This window comes from Canis lupus, chromosome 10, assembly GCF_048164855.1.
Source record: "Canis lupus baileyi chromosome 10, mCanLup2.hap1, whole genome shotgun sequence".
Classification (NCBI taxonomy): Eukaryota; Metazoa; Chordata; class Mammalia; order Carnivora; family Canidae; genus Canis; species Canis lupus.
This window is the reverse complement of record NC_132847.1, coordinates 13,246,867-13,263,726: the sequence shown is the minus strand read 5'-3', so window position 1 is coordinate 13,263,726 and position 16,860 is coordinate 13,246,867. Positions and strand designations below refer to the sequence as shown.

The 16,860-nt window shown below is 38.7% G+C and overlaps 1 protein-coding gene and 1 long non-coding RNA gene across 10 annotated transcripts in view; one reads left to right on the top strand and one right to left on the bottom strand.

Moving 5' to 3' along the window:
* ZNF475 (zinc finger protein 475) overlaps nucleotides 1-1,426 on the bottom strand; it is a 53,277-nt gene extending 51,851 nt beyond the window's left edge. For 4 of the 8 annotated variants that reach the window (XR_012037744.1, XM_072840711.1, XM_072840712.1 and 1 more), the window contains exon 1: nucleotides 1,234-1,426. The gene's annotated coding sequence lies outside the window, so the exon portion shown is untranslated. The remainder of the gene's footprint in view (nucleotides 1-1,233) is intronic. The other 4 variants (XM_072840708.1, XM_072840713.1, XM_072840710.1 and 1 more) reach the window with 2 other exon arrangements.
* LOC140641218 (uncharacterized) lies at nucleotides 1,409-12,792 on the top strand. 2 transcript variants are annotated; one of them, XR_012037745.1, is made up of 4 exons: nucleotides 1,409-1,531; nucleotides 8,586-8,799; nucleotides 9,572-9,705; nucleotides 12,452-12,792. It is a non-coding gene; the product is annotated as an uncharacterized lncRNA (long non-coding RNA). The 2 variants fall into 2 exon arrangements; XR_012037746.1 differs by lacking the exon at nucleotides 8,586-8,799 and having other exon boundaries at nucleotides 1,422-1,531; nucleotides 12,452-12,748.
* Nucleotides 12,793-16,860: the final 4,068 nt, after the last annotated feature.

Below are 16,860 nucleotides of genomic sequence, written 5' to 3'. Positions count from 1 at the left end.
TGAAAACATATGTTTACTGAAAGACTTGTAAAAGAGTGGTTTATAGCAGCCTTAATTGTTAGAGACCCAAATTGGAAACAAGCCAAATACCAATGAGTAGGAGAAGAGATAAACAAATGTGGAATAATCCCATAATGCAATAACACTCGTCTATAAAAAGAATTGAACTAGTAACATACATGGTAATATGGAATAATCCAAAAACATACTGCTGAGCCCAAGTCAGATACAAGAATATATACTATGTGAGTCTATTCCTATGAAGTTCACAAATTATTCTCTAGTGATAAAAATCAGAACAGTGGTTCTCTCAGAAGGATGATAGACTGGAAAGGATATGAGGAAACTTTCTGGATGATAGAAATATCCTATGTCTTTTTTTTTTTTTTTTTTTTTTTTTTTTTTTTTTTTTTTTTCTATGTCTTGATTAAGGTGATGGTTTACATGGTTATATACATCTGTCAAACTCACTGGTTTTAGGAACTTGAATTTAAGAACTTAAGGTCAGTTACATTTCCACATGTACATTTTATCTCCATTAATGAAAAAAGAGGTCAAGTCAATTGAGTAACTATAGCCTTTATCAACCTTTTATCTTTCAAGGATAAGTTGGTTAATAAACGTATAATCCTAGATTAATGTAAGATATACTTTATCTACCTTTCTTTGAAGACAATTATTTTTAAATAATTATACATTTAAATAATATTATTCTTGGGGTGCCTGGGTGGCTCAGTTGGTTGAGTGTCCAACTCTTGGTTTCTGCTCAGGTCATGTTCTCAGGGTCATGAGATGTAGCCCTGAGTCAGCTCCCTGCTTAGTGTAGAGTCTGCTTGAGATTCTCTCTCTCTTCCTCAACCTCTGCCCCTCTCTCTGCTCTCTCTCTCTCTCTAAAACAAATAAATAAAATCCCTTCAAAAGGAATTTGGTTCTCTTTTAGCCCCTAAAACACTGAATCCATGGTTCACACTATTGCCAGCATCATCCCATAAAATAAAATGCTACTGGTTATTTTGTTTAGTGGTACTTGAAGGTTTTTACTTAATGAGTCATTATTTTATTTTGGAGTCCTTTTCTATAGTAAGAAAGTATTTATGACATACTAGTGAGATAGAAGTGGTGGAGGAAATCAAGATCAAGATAAAACAAGAACCTATTATTAGTTGAAAGGTAAGGTAGGAGACTAATTGATTAGACAACAAAGGAGAAGCATGGCTTCTGAGAGAGTCTCACCTGATAACATCTGTTGTCACCTTTTGGCTTCAGCTTTTCTAATGGCCTGCTGAGCCCCTCAGGGAGGGGGCTGGTGGAAACAGGAGCAGAAGATTGGTCTGGGAGCTCCACGATTCACATGCCTCTTGCAGGAGTTCTTACAGTACATGTGGCTGCTGGGAAGAGGAACCACAGCCTTTGTCGCCTAGAGGTATCCTGGCAACCTGTCAACAAAAGGGAAAGGACAGAGTTCTCTGGTAACAGATTGGAAAAATCCAAAACAAGGGGTGAAGGAACTCAGAAACCAACAGTCAAATAGGTATGAGTCTCAGCTTTCTTTTAAGTTGACTCTGGGAACTTTGCCAATGGACTGAGCACCAAAAAAGGAGACATGCATGAATTTAAGTCACAAGACTCTTCTCAGGGTGGAAATGGGAGTGGAACCAGCTTTTTCTTCTTCTAAGGAAGAAAAAGAAACAATTTACTGTCTTACTGATCTTTTCTTAGGTCTTTAGAAAGCATCATCTATAGTGAGGAAGCTTGGCCTCTTAGGGCAACAGATGGAGATTCTCCATGGTTCTCAAAGGGTAGATGTAGAAGCACATCTAAGATGTGGACATTACAGGTAGTTTATTTTCCAATGTTTCCTAAGTTACAGCAAACAACTTTAAGAACTAAGATCAACATTTGAAAATGCATCTGAAAGACTTATTCTTTTAAGTCCCATATTTAAAAATACTCTGAGACATTAAGCTAATTGTGGTACATTCCTGTGATGAATACTCTGCATGCACTAAGGCTCGTGAGGTGAAACATTTCATTAACTTGGGGAAAGTCCACAGTATATCTTTGGAAAGAGAAGCTCCCAAACAGAATAAATACTACAATCTCATCAAACTCTGAGTATGTGTACGTGTGTAGGTACATGCATGTGCTTTAACTCAAAGCACATACACCAATATGTTAACAGTAGTAGCTACTGGATGATGATGTTGAAAACATTCTACTAAATGTTTCTGAAGATTAGGAGTTGGGGGAGGGGGGAAAGCCCTAACCTCTGAGATTCTACAACCCTATCTCTTATCCCCAGATAACTGATTTGAGATATATAGGTCATTCACAGGACTGAATTCTATTGAATTTTTGTCTACAGATCCTGCCAGATAATGAAATTTCACATCCTAACATTTTATAATGCTCTAATGATGATTATTTATATAGAGAGATTTAATGATATTTCAGTTATATTATCACCTAAAGCAGTTCCAATTTGGATGTGTTTCTTCTGAAACCTTTCATAAAATGCCAGATAAACAGATAAATGATGAAGCATGCCTAAGAGCTACTCTAGGAGTGGGATCCAGAAAACTTCGTTTTACATTGGGCTTTTTACTAATTTGTGGGTCCCTAGTTAACCTATTTTGTACTTTGCCCAAACTCCATGTTTTCTTGGCCCTACTGTGAGCTAACTGAGATATTTCTCTAAAGATATTGCCCAATAAATAAACAGCATCCCAAATGCACCCACAGTACTACATTCAGCGATCCACCATTTGGGCCAGATGGCAGAAGAACAGATAGGAAACTCAGGTCTAGGGCAGGATAGTCCCAGGAAAACATGGAGAGCAGATACTGCCATGCTTGGGCAAAGAGTGCTTTATCTGGACTGGAAAGACTGCTCTCGAGAGGCCTGAAAACAATAGCTCCTCCAGCAGTGGGCACATGCTAAGTGGGCAGCTAAGAACTCATTCACAGCCCTCTCCTCCTTGGAGGAGTTGCTGACTTGCCAGCTGCTTTTTTGCATTTATCAGAGCTGCTTCTGAAAACTGACTGCAGAGGAGCCTTTGTTTTCTTGCAAATTCTGGGCCCATTTGAAATTCATGGGTCTGTAGTTTCAGCTTAAAGTGAACTTCCTGGTGTTCAAATCTATTTCATCTTGGCCAAACAGGCCTTCATATGTCTCTCTTCAGAAAGTGTCTGGTATCCTCTGTCTTAAAAGACAAGAATCTTCCTAGGTCCTCTCTGTCCTGCTCTGTCTCTTTCTCTGCCTCTTAAAGGGATCAACACTTTTAAGCAGTTTATAATTAAACAACAAAGAAGATCTAGCTCACAAGCCATCTTGGACATCAAATAACTCTTACAACACAACTTTTTGATGACTTAAGTGTAAATGAAGCAGAAACATATGGATTCCATTTTCTATAAATCACACACGATCCTTAAAAAAAAAAATCAAGCGAGAATGTGCTCAGCACGATGTATTCTGTTTGCTTGAACCTAAAACATCTGAAAAATACTTGGAGGCCGATGAATCTAAAATATTTACCCATCCCTATATTTAACATTGAGTAGAAGAGCCCTTGATTCGTGGCAACAGCTAAAGTGCTCACATGTGTTGAGTGGACAACCGACGACCAGTTTAAGGTTCAAGGTAACTGTGCTCTATATTCTTTTCCCTCTCCAAACACTTAGATCAAAGACACCAAAGTCCTTACTTAAACAGAGTCTGGTTTGGTGTGCATGAGCTCTTCTCAGCACAAACAAGTGAGAGTCATTTCAAGCTCTTTGCTGTCCAATCATCTTTGTGTCTCTGTGGGATGATGCCAGGCTCCACCAATAATCGGGATCTGACCCCTTGTGGCAACAACCCCATCACCGGGAATTCTGGCAAATGTTCCCTTCATAAAATCACAGCTGTTGTGCCTGCACAAGCCCCCGACTTTTTCATTAAAGGAATAAATCATGGTGATTTTTATGGCGCAGGAGAAATATAGCTCCTTGCCGGATTCTCCAATGGTCTTTATGTCCCTTCACTGATGCAAAATCCAAGTCTCATTCTGAAAGCTACTTATAATACTTTTGAATACTTCATTCTTTAAACTGGGCAGGGGCTAGATTCTGCTTGCAAGATTTTTTTTTTTTTTTTTTAATGGCAACGGCAGGAACTCAAACAGGATGTTTGTGAAGTTTGGCAAAATAGGTTCACTGGGCGTCTTGTTCTTTTCTACCCAGTTATTGTTTACTTTGCCTTCTGCCTGACTCAGAAACAGCAAGTGCTGGTTATCTCAAAACCTCCAACAGCCCTGCAAGGTGAAGCATGAATATCCTTGTTTGACAGATGAGGAAATGGGTTTAGAGGCTTCGAGCGATTGCCCCTGGCTGCCAGGCTAACCAAAAGCAAGTCTGAGACTGAAATATGTGTCTTTCTGGTGTTCAAGGACGCCCCTTTCGTGGACTCCTGCAAGACCTCACTGCCAGATTGTCACACAGAACAGTCTGATCTCAAAAGAGAGAGTCGTTTTCCAAGATATGCCTTTTGTCACAAGGAAAGAGTTTTATATGCTGCATTTAAGCATTTGCAGAAAATGTCCTGTGGTAGATTGGAAAAGGCAGAGGAAATGCTTTACATGCAGACTTTCAAAACTTAAAAAAATAAAGTATATTTGAGGCACAGGACTCTTGCCCAACACATCTTAAAGGACTCCTTGCCCCAGGACAGTGTTCCTCAACCTTTTTCTTTTTTTTCATCATTGCTCTCTCTTCAGATCACTTTAAATATGTATATTTTCTAATCACTCCCAGCCAGGAAATTTCAATACCACAGATAAACTTTATATCTGTTTATGCACAGTGGCCCCTGGTGAATCATAAACCAATGTATTATCTAAAATTATGTCACCCCCAAACCAATTTGTACTGCCTCCATGGAATGCATGCCTGAGGGACATACATCCAAAGAGCTGACAATATCGGCCTCAGATAATCTATGGTCAAGTTGATACACAGAAAAGATGACCAAGAGGACACAGAAACCATGGAAACCTTCCTAAACTGCCAAAACAAAAAGCACAGCAAATTGTCCTACAACTGTGTTCAAGAGAAAAATGGATTTGTTTGTGAAGGCCAGTAAGTGTATGATATTTTCTATGCACTTGAGTGGTTTACCATAGAACCAGAACTCTTGGAGCTGAAGTGGGCTTTAAAATAGCCTCTAGTCCAGCCAACTGTCTTCAGGAAAAATACATAATTGGCCTGATTTTTTTAAATTGATGAGGCAGAGGACATTAAGTTATTTGTTTATGTGCCACAAATTTCAAACTCAGACTCCAATAAAAAAAAAAAAAATTAAAGGACGCTCTTGCTTTATCCTTGGCATAGTGAAAAACATTGCCAGGGCAGAGAAAAGGATTTCTTTCTTTTGATCTCCTTTCCTGTGGATGGGGGACATTTTTTCAGTAATATATTTAGATGCTCCACTGATAATAAAATATTTTGTGATATACTGTGTGTAAATCCTCCTTTTTCGAAGGCCCGTGATTCTAGGTCTTAAATATCTGTTGTGAATCTGGATAACTCTTCACAAGTTCTAGCTCTTCAGAGTGTACTGGCACAGCTTTCCATCTTGCTTCTCTTTCTCTTTTTTGGCACTCTATAAACCCAGCCAAACACAGAACTTGTACATAGTAGGTACCTACAAATATTTACCCACTAAGCTGGGTACACATCTTTCTTTTAAAAAAAGATAATGTGACTAGCTTGGTTGAAGATAATTAAAAGTTACAAGATGCTAAGACCAGATTAATCCTTAAAGTTTTCTACTTTATATAACATAAACATTTTGAAATAATTTTGCTTCTCTTTTCAGACAACTGGCAGAAGTCCAATGCCTTATGGCATGTGAACAATAAATATTTAATAAATACTTAATCACCAGTTTATTGCCCACAGATTTCTAAAGCTGGTTTAAATTAGAGTGTTCATGGCTGATAACAGTCTAATATTTTACCTTTCCATGTGCATTTTATGAAGGGCATTTCAAACTCTTAATTGAAAACAGTAAGTTGTAAGGGAATTCCCTCTTATTCTCATTTTTTCCGTAGGTCTCAGATGGAGGCATGTTTCTTCTCTGGTAGTTGGCTTCCCTATGTTAGTCCCTTCTCTCTAGCACCTTTAATTTCTTCTCTTCTACGGGCTTCTTCCCTGTAGCCTTCAGGAAGTCTCCAATGTCCTCTGTCTTAAAATACAAGAATTAGTGGTTCTACCCTTTTCCTGATCAAAAGTGGTCCAAGTCACTGTCTCTCTTCTTATGGCTTCCTTCAGTTTTTACCTCCTCTTGGCCTATCAGCTGATTTCTGTCCCCTTTTCTGTCTGAAGCATCTTCTTAGAATATCACCAATGGCATCCCAATCAACTCATTGAAGAGTTTTTCCACTTTCTATCACCCTTGGTGACTTGATGTAGTTAACATGGTCACCCTCCCACCATCAGAACATCTGTCCTTTTAACCACCCTATTGGTTAAAAAAAATACACATACCTCAGACTAACTTTAAGAGTTGATGAATATAAATACAATCCAGTCAAGAAGTAAATAGTGCAAAGCCTAAGTCATGGCCCACAGTTCCTAGATTAGTGGGGACAGACATGGCAGCTGGTCAGATGGCCATAAGGAATGCTGTATTCTGAGACCTAGAAAGAAAGGAAGGAGGTCACTTTTGTTGTATACCATGTCTTGTGCCAGGCAATATGCTACTGAGTTGTCTCTCTGCTATGATAGGATGGAGTTTTCTGTTTATCTTCACTCCCTGATTTCCTATAGATCTTTGCTTAGACAGAGACTTAGGTAGGGTGTAACATCACGAAAGCTTTACCAAAGAATTGATCAATATCAGCAAGACCAAGTTTTTTTGCCTTGTACAGGCTCATGGTAGAGGCAGATAATGCCTCAAGATGAAGTTGTAAACTTTCAGAGTATGGTGGACCACGTCCCCATTGCCCTAACAGAATACATGGTGAGGGACACCAGGAAAAGAAAACATTGTCCAGATAACAACTCCAGTCTGACTATATGAACCAAATTAAAAATGGATAGGAAAATCATCCTCTGAATCAGTACTTCTTAAATGGTAATGATTCCTCCCTTCACTCCATGGACATTTGGCAATGTCTAGAGTTATTCTGGGTTGTCACATATGGGGTAATGGGAGTGCTACTGACATCTAATAGGGAGAAGTCAGGGATGCAGCCAAACACTCTATAATGCACAACATAGCCCTTCACAGCAAAGAATTATCCGGCTTGAACTGTCATAGTGCCAGGGTTGAGCCTTGTGCTCTAGACTCTCTGTGCATTCAGAAGAGAATGCTTTCTTTCCAGAACAGGCAGTGTCAACAGGCTCTTTTTCAGACTCATGGTGCATAACTAAGGGATTACATTATAAATGAAGCAGCAGGCACAGAAAGTCTAAGTAGCTTAGTCATATTTCTGCAGCCAACAAGTGAGGATACCTTGGAAATGCATACCAGTCAGCCCTGCCTGACTGACTTCAAAGCCTATACTCTTGTCCACATCACCTACCCCAAGCAGCTAGGTGGCAGACATTCAGTTGTGTGTGACTAAGTGTAAAATCACTTCTGTAATGTAAAAGCCAGTTTGAGAAAGTGCAAAGACAGAAAAGTGAGATGAGTCTTCTCCTATGAAAGCTGTAATGGAATCAGAGTGGGCAGGAATACAGCTAGGAGCTGTGAGCTGTGTGAAGTGTGGGGAAGTGCATACGCTAAGGTATGAGTCCAGAGCCCAGTTACAGGAAAATATTGAGACAAGTTTACCTGGGCTGGTCAAGGACAGCCATACCAAAATTCACTCCTAGATAAAGCACAGCCTGGCAGAGGCTCTTGAGAGGTGATGGTCCCAGTCAGGTGAACATGGTCATGACCAAGTTTTACCTTTGAATGTGCTGTGTTCGTTATGCCCCATGAACTTTTAGCCACTCTGCCCCATTGTCCCCCATAGCTTCCACTCCTGGCAAGTCTCTGCCTCTTCCCTAATGCTTCTTCACAGACAGAGCAGCTGCTCAAACAGGACCACTGAATTTTGAACTTTTTGGCTAGTAAGATACTGCTTGGGGTTTATATTGTTAACAATACAGTATCTCCAATATCAGACTCAAAATGAGTACATTTACTTTCTAAAACTGGGGAGTCCCTGCTTTAATAAATGTTAGCCTTTTCTGTAGTCTAAATTTATCCCACTTCATTTTAGAAGAGTCATTTAAGGTTCGGAGGGAGAAAATTATCCATCCAGTGTAATATAGAGCCAAAAAGAATATGGTTTTTGTTTGCTCACTCTTTTGATACTACATTGATTTTTTTTCAATGAACAATATGTATATATGCATGTATACATTCACACACATGTGTATGCAATATATATATATGCTTTCTTGAATGGGAGATGCATCTATATATATGAGAGATGAAAAAAGAGCACACATGAAAGAGTAAATTCTTTTCCCACCTCTGACTCACCAGGTACCCACTCCAGGACCTATCCCAGTAGCAACCTGTACTATCAATTTCTTGTGCTTCCTTCCAGAAAGCCTATGCATTGACAGTTATATACCTACGTGTGAATACTGCCTCAGGATCCGAAGGCGGGTGCCCTTCCCATTCCTCTCTATGACCACAGCAGCTTCTATTGCTCAAGATGAGCCATGACAAAACAAATGACACATTTGTGCTGTTGAAGGAAAACTCAGTGACTCAGATAGACACAAATTGTTCCATACACCTTTCATCCTCATTACCAGGTAACTTTGCCAAGGTCAAGTGGTGACATTCTGATTTACCACTAAGCAGACTGGACACAACTCACATTTGACGAGAATCTGGAACTCAAATACCAAAAAGGAAAAAAAAATATTTTCTTAAGGCTTCCAGTTTCGTAATTGAACTTGCTTTCTTGCTTTGTTGAAAATATTATTTCCCTTCCAGTTCAATGAACACAGTTGATCTGAAAGAATAAAAACAGTACTCCCCCAAATCCCCAATTCATCACCAAATTGCTAAATTTAAGATCCAGTTCCACCATCTTCTTGACATCTCCACTTAGCGTCTCCGAAAATGAGGACCAAAAGGAACCTCATTGTTTTCACTAGCCAGATCAGGTTGAGCCAAATCCAGGTTCCAGGTATGAAATGCAAATTTGGCTCACTACAGCTTTACCATTTACAAGAATCTGTATTCAAATAAATCAGGGATACATTTCTCTTGGCTCTTATGGAGACCCTTTTAAATAGTGACTTCAGCCCTCCTAAGGCTTTTGTCCGGGTTGCCTAAAAGTGGACAATTTTCACAAGTTTGCTTTGGCACCGATGGTATGAATTTTTATTGAAAGTCACAGTTGTTTTAGTGGGCACCATGGTCTGCCAGCAGATCTGTGTAGAGGCCTCCCAGCCAATTCGATGAGAATTATGTGCACTTAAAACATGCCAAATGTTGTAAGGTGTGACACGTCTTCCAGCTCTTTGCTTGCTAGCTTGCTTGCAGAGGACCACTGATTCATTTGCACTTTTGTTTTAGGGACACAGTATAGCGTGTATTTGCAGCATTTCTGAAGTCAAACGGCTTTCTATATTGGAATTTACTCTGGTTTTTCCCTGCAAAGATTTATTTTTCTCTGGAGTAACACTCAATATGCTCTATTGTATCAAAAGGTAAGACAACAGAAAAGTAAGTTCATTAGGAGCATATATTTTACATTGAATTAAATAAGTAAAGATTTGGTTGGGAAGAGATGGGAAGGTAGCCCAAGCCCATTCTCAAAATGCCCTTTAAGTCGCCAGTGGAAAAGAGCACTGATTTAGGAGGTTTTAAATAAATGTACAGAGGTATGGGTGAGACAAAAAGAGACATCTGTTATGTTTATGCTACCATATGTAAATCATCACATCATCACCAGGAAGTCAAACTGAAATTGCCTAAAATTGGCATCTTCAAGGTCCTTGCCCCAAGATTGAGAAGTGCCCCCCACATTGTTCCTTTATTTTCTGATTTTTTCTATATCCCATTTTATCCTTGTGTCATATAACTTTCTATCATTGAAAAGCTTTTTAGAATTTTACTTTATAAAATACTGAAGAAGGCTTAGCTTATCAATGCAATGGCTAAACCTTAAAACAGTACAATTTTTGTTTTTAAAATTAGACCAAAATCCTCAAAGTCAGTTACTTCCTATTACAAATTTACTTCCTAGTAAATTTTTGGTAAGGCCAGAAAACCAATGCAAAGCAGAGAAAGATGTAGGTGAAAATAGATTTCATTAGCTGCCCTAGTGAAAAATATTTTAAAACAACTGAAAAAAATATGTTCTCTTTTACAATTTTCACCTTCCCTCCAATTATGCTAGCTTTAATGTTTTTCCTTTGAATTCTCCTGGGTTACAAAGCACTCTTAAAACCTCAAGATCATAAAAACAAGAAACCTTCCAAAATCACATGGGTAAAGTCTCAACCTGCTGTTAAAAATACTGCTGTTGGGCCAGTGCTTCATGCTGTGGGCAGGTTTCATAGGCTACATGAATGCAGAGAGCCACAGTGAGTAGTAATGAACTGCCGGGAGCATGGTGTTCTATACCACCCAGTCCCTGGAGAAACACCATGACAGATCCCAGGAGTTATCCTACTGACAGACATTCCTTACCTCATTTGCTCTTTCCTATTTCTTTAAAAAAAAATTACTTTCCCTTTCTCCCTTCCACCTGGGGATAGCCATGTCACTAAGGTCTGGCTAAAAAAGACACAAGAAAAAAGTTTATTAGAGCAGTTCTTCTTAAATTTAACAGTATATACGAATCACCTGAGGATCTTGTTAATCTACAGAATCTGAATTAGTAATCAGGATGGGCCTTGGGACATTGCATTTTAATTAGTTCCCAGGTGAGTGAGGATGCTGTGACCTGAGAACCACAATTTGAGTAGCAAGGTATTAGAGGGCTTCCAGCAAGGATTTTCTTCCTTGATTTTGCCAGAAGTGTACAAGGAAAAAGCTGCTTCCTGTAACTTCCTGCAGCTTCCAGCTTTCAAATAGGATTGGAGAGGGATGTGAGTATGGGACTATGTCAGCCATCTTGTACTGAAGAGGAATGGAAGCCAATGCTGAGAATAGCAAAGGAGAAGAATGGAAAGCATCTAGGTGTTTGATAATGTCATAATGTGGGACCCCTGGGTGGCTTAGCAGTTTAGCGCCTGCCTTCAGCCCAGGCCATGATCCTGGAGTCCTGGGATCAAGTCCCACATCGGGCTCCCTGCATGGAGCCTGCTTCTCCCTCTGCCTGTGTCTCTGCCTCTCACTGTCTCTCTATCTCTGTCTCTGTGTGTCTCTCATGAATAAATAAATAAAATAGTTAAAAAAAAGATAATGTCATAATGCCACTGAAGTTGAGTCACTTTGAAACCTCCTGCTCCTAGACTTCTTATTTTACTGGAATAATAAATATTATGATGGCTTAAGTCACCATTTGTCATGTTTTTTGTTAACTGCAACCAAACAGTTATTATATAAAATAAGGTGATCCATTCAGACTGCATTTTAATCAATCAGCCCAGAGGTAGATCCCATTTTTTATAGCCTGGGGCCTGCTGAGAGTCACAGGGCCTGAGGTACTGGAATTTAGGCTATAAGTCTTCTAGGAGGAAAGAAAATTCACTTATGTGTTGCCAGAATGAAAATTTAGTCTGAAGATTATAGCAAGTTGGTTTTTAGCCTCTGGCACAGAGGTAGGGAATGGGGGAATGTAGAGATATGAAAGATGCTGAAGTGTTTCTTTTAGTGTCTTATTCTTCTAATGAAACGTTTCTGAGGAATGAGAGAATCAGTTATTTCCCATGGTTGGGCTCAGAAAGTGAAGTTAACTGTTGAAATTCATTGACACTCAAAGGCATACTTTGATGCTCCATACTGAGGATATGGGTTGCAGAATTAAGAGTTAACTAATGTGTATTTGGGGGGCGGGGCACACTTGCTTTTCCTATTACTTAACAAACATGGCGTGGTGTAACTTTGCCAACAATGCATTTTCAATTTCTTGCTTTACCTTAAGTAAAGCTTTACCTTACCTTCTTTTACCCCCAAAGAACTCTGATATTTCCAGTTCTCTCCAAATCTTTGGTAGCTTTCTTTGCACTGTCTCGATTTTCTCATTGTAGTAGTTAGGCTACAAACTTATTTGCTGTGAAAGAAAGAAAGAAATAAAGAAAGAAAGAAAGAAAGAAAGAGAGAGAGAGAGAGAGAGAGAGAGGGAGGGAGGGAGGGAGGGAGGGAGGGAGAGAGAGAGAGAGAAAGAAAGAAAGAAAGAAAGAAAGAAAGAAAGAAAGAAAGAAAGAAAGGAGAGAGAAAAAGAAAGAAAGAAAAGAGAAAAATAGTCTTACTTAGATAGAAATGTATTTATGTCTCATTTAATAGTCTGAGTGAAAACATTTCAAGACAGAGAAGCATTTTCACAGTGTCAAGGACTCAAGCTTCTTATATCTTGTTGCTGCATCATCATGGAGCTTTTCTGCTTCATTGTCTGAGATGGCTGCTCAAGTTCCCACCATTACATCTCTAATCCAACCAGATATAAAGGGAAAAGAGGAAATGGAAGAGATGTCCCTCCCATTAAAAGCCATGTAGGACTTTAAGGACCATGCACCAGGTAAAACTCAAATTTTGCTACAAAAAAGAGAAGTGAAGAATGCATTTGAGAGACACACAGTCTTTGTCAGATGCATTGGTTAATTGGCTCAGAGGGTTTGTGATTGTCTTTCCACAACAATGATTTAAAAAAAAATAGCCCCAATTATTGTCCTTTTATTGATTTATTTTTATTTATTTATGATAGTCACAGAGAGAGAGAGAGAGAGAGAGAGAGAGAGGCAGAGACACAAGCAGAGGGAGAAGCAGGCTCCATGCACCGGGAGCCCGACGTGGGATTCGATCCCGGGTCTCCAGGATCGCGCCCTGGGCCAAAGGCAGGCGCCAAACCGCTGCGCCACCCAGGGATCCCTATTGTCCTTTTAGATGCCTGGTTTATTAGAGTACTCAGTTCCAGGACAGAGGTAAGGATAATTTGCAGCATAATCCCCTGTCTGTCACTCTGGTCTAGCTACTATGACCTCATATTTGTACTAAGAGGACTACAATGAAAAAACGAATAAAAACTAATCTGAGCAAGGTTTTGGGGGAGTTCATGGCATTTCTATATCCATACTAGAAGCTTCCATAACAATGAGAGGGAGCATTTGCAATAACCGTAACAGAGCTTTGGTTTAGGTGCCACTCTCCTGGGCATATGGCATCACATTCTGATTTAGTGATTGCAGTACGGTGGCAGGAAAACTTCTGATGTGCACTGTCGAAAGAGTTACTTCTTTGTTCATTGTCATTGCCATAGTGATTTGGATCAAAAGAGATCACAGATGGCACATTGAAGTCAAAAGATTTGGCTGCAAAACACGGCAAGAGTTTCCTGACAACTTTTAGGACTACTTTGGAAGAATTTGACAGATGCTTGCTTTTCCACCTAACAAGTGGAGCATGGCCAGAAAAATCCTGATGTGTAACTGTCCATTTTAATTCTTGCTTTGACTCTTATGAGATTTTATTCTTCATTCAGTAGTCCTCACAATTCCACACTTCCCAATGGCTACTAAATCTGTGTGGTTCAAGCCCATTTGATCCCATCTTCCACTGGTTAAAGCTTCTGTCTGAAAGAGACATAGATCATTTTCCTTCCCATTTCACTGCCCAAAGTAAGTCATAATCTTAAGGAAGCTGGGAGTGAAATAACTGCAACATACCCCGAGGAAGAGAATCAGAACATTCATAAACAGTCAAATGACTGCCACAGTACTTAAAGAGTAGATTGCAAATGTCATATGATAGAACTGGAAATATTAGTCATGATGATTGCTATAACCAAATTGAAAATGAATCACTCCACCTCATTTTGGTGCCAGCAAATACATTAACCACTACTGTCCCCACCTAGTGCAACTCTCCATGACTCTAAGATATATGGTGTGTCTCCTAATACTAGCCTAGTAGCCAAAGAGCATAAAGGAAACCATGATTCTGTTGGTCTACATTATACTGACAAATGAGCCATGTAGCAAATAAGGTCTCACATTTATGTTTAGAAGAAGTTATATTTCAAAGGTATTTTCTACTTTCCTCTAGAATGGCTAATGTGCACAGGGCTGGGATTAGGAAAATTTGTACAGAGTATGATTTGGAACTATTTCATCATCTTTTGTGGCTAATATCCTCTTCTTTTTTAAAGTAGGCACCACATCCAGTGTGGAGCCCAGTGTGGGACTTGAATTCATGACCGTGAGGTCAAGACCTGAGCTGAGACTAAGAGTCAGGCGCTGAACCAATTGAGCCACCCAGGCACTCCACGGCTAATGTGTTCTTTCCACTCTCCACCCCTGCTTCTTAAGGCTTCCAGAAGTCTAATACCCACACCTGGGTTTTCACATTCCAAAAAGAAACTCTTATAAGGGATGGTTTTAGTCTCAAAATTCACCATCAGAAGAATTTAACTCTACTGTGATCCATTCTTTAAGTACACCACTCTTTGAAAAAATTATTACAAAGTGTTCACAGCTAAAGGAATAGAATGTGCAATCCTTTCCACTAATAAATTTACAAATTAACAAGCGCTTTCAAATATTTTAAGCCAAAGGAGAAAGAAACAAGAAGAATTTCAGTCTTGGGGAAAAGAATGATGGGAGATCTCTTAATAGAACTTCCCTGGAGGGTTTCTCTCAAATCACTCCATAAACCTTGAAATGATCATTATAAACATAAACAGTACCTTTTACAATTCTTCTGCTGTTACAATAACCTAACTGATACCATCCAATGCTGGCAAAGATGCAGTTTAAATGACTTCTAAATCATTGCCTTGTATTAGGACAGGCATACTTTTCAGGAAAGAAAGCTTAGATTATCAACTCCATAGATAAATAAAGGATTAAATCCAACTGTTGATGAATGTTAAGCAAAATGCAAAAGAAATGTTCAAATATTCTTACACATAATCCCTTCTCCAGGCACACTACTTTCTTCTCATTTTGGGTGCACACGTGCTTCTTTGCTTTGTGGTCTTTCAAAATGTCATTAGCTCTGCCTAAAGTATACTTACCTTCTTTCCCTACCATCTTATGTTTTTGCTATTTCCTTTTTCTTTAGGATTTATTTAAATGCTATGTTTTCTAGGAAGTCCTACAACTCTGGGAGTAAGGGTTGAGCCCTATGTATGTATGTCTGTAGGACATACATTTCCCCATTCAAAGTACTGACCACTCTGTATCCTGGTCTGTACACCTCTACTGAAGAAAGCTTCATCAAGACAGGAATGGTAATTGCTGCCTTCTTAGTATGCCAGGAATAGTATTTGACTTCACTTTCAAAAGGATACTTTGAATAAATTAATATATTTAACATTGTAGAAATTGTCTCTTCTCCATATACTAACTGGTTGTACCCTTGCCTGGTGTTAGGGTTTCAAAATTTAACTATCTCAGTAAAGTAATAATAGATATGGATAGATTTATTCTCTCAGACATGGATCTGGGCAGAGTGATACGTTATCTATAAATAAATAAATAATTCCACAGTTAGGTTAAACAAAATATGTAAAACTCAATAAACACAAAGATGCTCCTAGGCATCTTGTTTATCAGACTTAAATATCAGATGTATTCCAAATGCTCAGCATTAGGGGATTATTTAAATAAATTATAGTGTGGCACCTGAATGGAATAATATGTAGCCAATTGAAATGGTGTTTAAAAAAAAAAAAAGATGGCTGAGGAGACTATCACAACATAGAAAAACCATATACAAAACATGCCATAACTAATTACAAAGTAAGACACTAAACTGTACAGACATCATTATTTTAACTATACAAAAACATGCATGTGAAAAAAAATAAAAAGAATGATCACATTAGAATGGTTGACCCTGGGTTATTTTCTTCTTGAGCCTGCAATGTAAATTCATGGGCTTATGTTACTTTTACAATTAAAGTATGTAACAAAGATATTGTGACTTCACATGCCAATTATGTATTCTGGGTAACAAGAGTCTGAGTAACTGTTATAGTTGAAAGTTTAAAACTTACTGTTCTAAGACTGGAAACTGCTATTGACTGGATAAAAGTAGACATTTTACTTCATGTAATAAACTAATAGAAAATAAATTACTCATCTAATAACAAAGGTTTCTTTTGCAGAACTCATTTTATCCAACTAAATGAAGGCAGTTGCATTACTTCCCAAACCAAGAGGAAAGCACAACTGGAAGGTGGCAGTTTGAGTCACAATAGGAAATGCTAGGGCAGGTGTAGGTCTTCTCTGATCTTGCTAACCAGAAACGCTAAATTTTCACATGAAACACCTGAATTATTGAGTGCCAAAAACGCAGAAGAGATGTAAAGGTAGAACAAGCAAATAACTAAACCAGGCAGTGTTTCATAAAGGAATTACCATGCCAGGCCTTGGCTCAAAAGCAAAAGTCTTTTTGTGAAGGGTTCACAGCTTCTATTAAATGCACGGTCAATCACAAAAACAAAACCCATCTGTTTGAGATTAACATTTGTAATAAACATTTTAAAGGAAGGAATGTGGAAAGCAAATATATATTGTGAAACAAAATCTACACTCCTGGGATAAGTAATACTTCCTTTAAAAGAACTTCAGGGCTTCAAAACTCATTCCTTACACCAAAAGAAATAACAATTAGATGCAGAACAGCACGTTAGCAGAGGCATATTCAGTTTTTGAGAAGGAAGAATATTAAGCCAAAAAACATGCACATGCTCC